Here is a 5443-nt window from a genome sequence, read left to right as displayed (position 1 = left end):
GGCCACTGCGCGCAACTGCTGCTCCTTGAGTCCCCAGCTGCGGCCGGTGAGGCGTCGTAGTTGGGCGGTGCGGGGTCGGACGCGCCGGCGGAGGCTCCTACAGTGTGCGCCGAAGCCCAGCGTCCTGTCGAGGGTCACTCCCAGTAACTTCAGCTCGGCTCCCCCTTCCACCAGCTGGCCCGCCACGCGGATGTGGCAATCGGCGGCGTCTCGGGGGTTCTGGGAGAGGACGAGGAGCTGGGTCTTCTCGCCCGCGACCTCCATCTTGTTGCGGCGGGCCCACCTGACGAGCGAGGTGGCCGCCAGCTGCGCCCGCTCCCGAGCCACGGCGATGGTGTTGCCCGAGCACAGGGCCGAGGTGTCATCCGCGAACATGAACGGTGTTGTTCCTGGGAGACGCCTGAGGGCTGACGCGAGTGGGGCCGACCACAACAAAAACAAGGTCGGAGAGAGGACACTGCCCTGGGGCAGTCCCGCTCGGTACACCCGTTCCTCGCTCCTCGTGCCGTTCAGCTCCACACAGGCTCTCCGATCTCGCAGAAAATTCCACACCCAGGTGTTGGCGCAGGCCGGGATCCCCAGTTCTGCGAGGCGGGCTCTCAGGAGACGGTGGTCCACCTTGTCGTACGCGCGAGCGAAGTCGAAGGCCACCAGCACATACTTCTGGGCCGCCTCGCCATCCGGAACCTGCTTCTTGGAGGGTGGGCACGGCTTCTTCTGCCACCCGTCCTGGACTTGTTGTGTGAGTCGGGCGATGACGTCCTCGACCCCGCGCTTCTCTCTGAACCCGACTTGTTCGGGCGGGACGAGCTGTCGGTCCGCGACGAGGTGGGTGAGTCGGGTCGCGATAACCCGCTCGGCCAGCTTCGCAATGTGTGAGGTGAGCGCGATGGGCCGGTAGCTGCCGATTTTCCTCGGGTCCTTGCCCGACTTGGGGATGGGCACGATGACGGCGCGCCGCCACTCACGCGGGACAACGCCGGTCTGCCACGATGCGTTGATGAGGCTGAGGAGGGCGAGGCGCGCTCTCGGGCCCAGGTGCTTGACATGTTCATTGCACAGGTCGTCTGGGCCCGGGGACTTCTGTAGTTGCGCCTGGGAGATCTGGCGCGTCAGCTCCTCCTCAGTGAACGGTGAGCAGAAGCCCGTCCTCTGCCCGCGGCACTCGTTGCAGGTCCTGACGTTGGACGCCTTCAGCCTTCTCTTGGCGTCACGGTCTACCTTCGGGTTCCGCACCTGTTTGGACACGGTGGCGTATGTGCGGTTGAAGGCTGTGGCTTTCTCGCGGTCCGTCACGAGGGTGCGACCGTTGTCCTCCATGGACTCGGCAGTTCTGTGTTGGTCGTCTGTGGAGCCCTCCCACTTCTTCAGCGTTTTGTGCACGCGTCCTAGGTTCTGGTGTTTGTTGAGGGTGCTCGACACAAAGTCCCTGAACTGCTGCTGGGAGACACGGCGCTCAATCGACGCTGCCCTCTGCTTCGCTGCCACCCATCGCTCCTTGGCCGCGCGGTCTCCGCTCCTCATGTCGCGCCGTGCCGCGCGTCTGGCCTCGACCGCCTCCTCCAGCTCCGGATCCAGGGCCCACGGCTTAGCCCCTGCGCGTGCTCCTCTTGGGATGTGGTGCACGCTCGCCTGCTGAAGCACTTGGTGGAACCTGGTAGCGGCTTCCTGGACAGACTCGTGTTCCGGCCCCGCCTCCGCGAAGGCAGCCTCACACTCGTCTTGGAAGGCCAACCAGGCGGCTTTCTTGAAGGACCATCTGGTCTTCCTGATCGTCTGGGGGGCGGCCCCTCCGGTCCGGACTGTCAGAAGCATGGGGAGATGGTCGCTGCCGAGATCAGGCCCGACGCTCCATGTCACCCGCCGCGACAGGGTTGGACTGCAGAACGCCGCATCGGGGGCTGTCTGACTCCCGGAGCGGTAGCTGCTGAATGTCGGCCGGCCATCGTTGAGGGTCGTCCAGCCGATGTCATCCAGCCAGGTGGCGATCCTCTCGCCGACCTCGTCAGCAGTGTCGCAGTTGACGTCCCACAGCGGGTGGTGAGCGTTGACGTCGCCGGCAACGATGGTGTTGTCGCCGCAGGGTAGTTGTCTCGGGTCGAAGTTGTCCTGACGATCATCCGACTCATCCGGGCGGATGGGCGGGCGGTACAAGTTGATGAGCTCGAGATCGGGTGCTCCGATGAGGCGAACGCCACAGATCTCGGTGGTGTCATCCACACTGGGCTTGAAGGGGCCACTCAGAGTCGTGAAGTGGGTACCATCACGGACGTATATGGCAACGTCCCCACCCTTCACGGGGCCGTCAGCTCTTCTGCCTCTTGTGCGGCGCGCCACGACTGGGGGCTGGAAGCCAGGCAGCCTTGGTGCCGTCTTGGGGAACTGACCCTCTTGGACCGCGATCACGTCCACTCGTGCTTCCGAAAGCCAGGGTGACAACTCCGCTATCTTCGGGCGGAGGCCCTCCGTGTTCCACACCATGATGGTGAGGAGACTTCTCCGTGCACGATTACGGCGGTATCGGCGGTTGCGGGCTCGACGGCGGCGGTTGCCCGGCCGACCAGTTCGCGCCTCCCCGTCGCCGTCGGTCGCGGCGGGGGGCGCGGCCCGGGCGCTAATCATTCAGCAGGCCGAGCCGCGCGACGCGCGGCTCCAGGCCTGCTGGTGGGCGTGACGCTGCCCCAGAGCGGTGGAGGGAAGAAGCAGAGAGCAGAAGAAGAGGTTGGCGCAGCGATGCGGCGGCAGCCGGTAGTGGTAGCCGCCGCCAGGAGCACCCCTCGGAGGGGGCACTTTTGGAGACCGTTTTGATGTACCGGGCCGGGGGCACCAGCTCGGCGACGGCGTCGGGATGAGCCTCCGCCGTCTCCACTCTCCACCTCGAGGAGGCGGTCTCCACCAGAGAGCTCATCGCAACCTCGATGCCTTTGTTCTCCTGCCAACTGTCACGGCAACAGTTGACACAAGGACCACAGTCCACATGCCGGCACACCGGTGTCACATGACATACACCAGCACCACACCGGTATACGGCCGTGGACTGGCACAATACAAATCTAGTTTACTGTCCCTTCTTCCTGTGTTTGGATGCGATGGCCGGCTGGGCGGTCACTAGCACCAGCGTCCGGCGGGTATCGAGCCGCAGTCCTCTCCATCCACTGTTGACGCCTATTGGACCGGATGTTCTGGTATGGCTGTCAGCTGACTGCCATCCTGCGTGTACTGGCGGCTGCGGCTATGTGCGCACATAATAGATGGACACGCGGCGCAGTCGCAGGTCGGACGCCGGTTTGTTTAACAGAACAATGTACGCCATGGCGGAGATATAGGGTGTCGTCAGCAGACGACGTACCATCGGCCCACCAGCAAACAGGGCAGATGCACTTCACCAGAGACAAATAAGCACATTGTCGCACGGCTAGAATAACATATTTATCATCCCGGATCTTCGCATCGGTGTCAGTTTAGGCTAAGAAATACCATGAAGGAAATTCTACTTTGCCTTCGATGGAAAGACCATTGAGCTGAATAAATAGATTGACGGTCTATGATTGATGTCTTTAAACATGGTCTCAAGGATGTTGCATGACGAAGTAAGCTGCTGCTGCATCATACTCTGACGGTGGAACACAGTCAGAATCGGTAAATTTCCCCGGCATCCGTAACATCTGCTCAATGTCGACTGTGACCTTCATTTTCTCAGACTCCTTACACGAGCTCCACGAAATAAACACAGCTGCCTCAACTGAGTACCGGTATGCCAAGGGGCTCTCATCAATAGTCAGATTCGGACTCAATCTGAACAGCGTCACACTGTCCTCTGGGGACCAGCTCCGACGTCACGTCCAAATCGTGCCATTCACGGCTCGTCAAACCGAAATGACTAATGATTACCATGTAGCCCGTGGCGCCAGCCGGGACGCACGTGATCCGCGGACCCTGTCGGCTGACGGTGGCCACCGATGGACTCTGTGCACCTGGGCAGCCCGGCCGCTCCTCTCCCATTCACTCGCTACATGGAGCCCTGGGGCGGCACGACTTTAATCCATTGCACGACTCCCGTGGCGACGGGCCTTCACTGGACTGAGAGTACCCTGTGGGCGGGACAGGATGGGGGGGGGGGGCAAGGTCTCTCGCCTCTCGTGCGGATAAATTGCACTGTCAATCAGTCGTCATGAAGGCGATAGAAATAAGGAAGCTAATTGTGGATCAAATGTTTAGCGATGTTGCAATAGTGAATACATCGACGGACGGTCCGGTCTTATGATGTGAACGCACGTCACAATAGGATTAGTGTTGTAATGCATCAAGACAGGCACACGGGATAAATATTCGGGTACCTACTAGCGGGTGGCTCACATACCTAATGCTTCAAAGGCCGTCAATCAAGCCGTGCTAGAAGGTCAGTTGTATGTATCTGCCTGCGTCCGAGTGCTGCCCGTCTCACGTCTGATCGCGAGGCTGTGTCTTTGAAGGTGATCCCCACTGAACCGTTACCTGCAGTGCGCACGATCTATGCAACCTTGGTGAATAAGGGTGGGCGAGAGCAGTCGGGCGGGGGGAGGGGTGCATACGTTGACGGTGAGGGTGCGGAAGAAGTGAGGGGTTCCTCGGGAGAGGTGTCGAATAAACAAGGCCTACTCGCACGAGAGTTTTGAGAAAGAGGGTGAAAATAGCCTACGCTTCAATGGGGTTTGTAAGTCGCCGTCTCTCCCTCTCTGCATTACAGGCTCAGACGTAATTTTTTGTATTGTTTTTAGTTGACCAAATTGTGTGAAAACTGAAATCCAACCATGTATTTGAAACACCTGTCGCGACAAAGCAAACACATGTTACGCGTGCTTTGAAGTCATCACATAAACAAGCTGATATAACTTGAGACGAGCCGGAGAAGAGATTGAAATTCGTTAAGAGGCACAGAGTTGTCCCATAGTAACAGGCAGACAACTCGTCCCTCCCCTTCTCCATCCATCCATCCGTCATCACCTGCTGCTGTTGACGTCGCGTCAGCGCTGCTGTTGTTGCCCAGAGACGCTGCAGCGCCGCCGCGACAGGCAAATAAACGATCGGGCCATTCTTTATCAGTGCGGCCACACGGAGACGGTAACAGAACGGTTAGGTCGAACAAGAAGGTAGCGAAAGGACAATGCGACTGTGATGTGATCGAGCGGTTCCGTTAGGTACACTGCAAATCGATATACTGCGAAAACATTGCAAAACCCTCAACAGTGCAACAGGCGTATGACCAACGATTACTTTATTGATTAGGGAGACAACACAAATATGATTTGATGCGTCGTTTTTCAATAAGCACAGGTTTTTACCAAAGCAGTTCCGGAGCCACAAACACAACGCAGGGTAAGAGAGCGGCGCTATACCCCCCCCCCCCCCATGAGGTAGCTTACTAATGAGTAAGTGGCAAACGGTGGGGGTCAGTTAACTCATG

This window comes from Amphibalanus amphitrite, unplaced genomic scaffold (genome assembly GCF_019059575.1).
Source record: "Amphibalanus amphitrite isolate SeventyFive unplaced genomic scaffold, NRLGWU_Aamphi_draft 000317F_arrow, whole genome shotgun sequence".
NCBI lineage: Eukaryota > Metazoa > Arthropoda > Thecostraca > Balanomorpha > Balanidae > Amphibalanus > Amphibalanus amphitrite.
Note: the sequence above shows the minus strand (reverse complement) of the source record.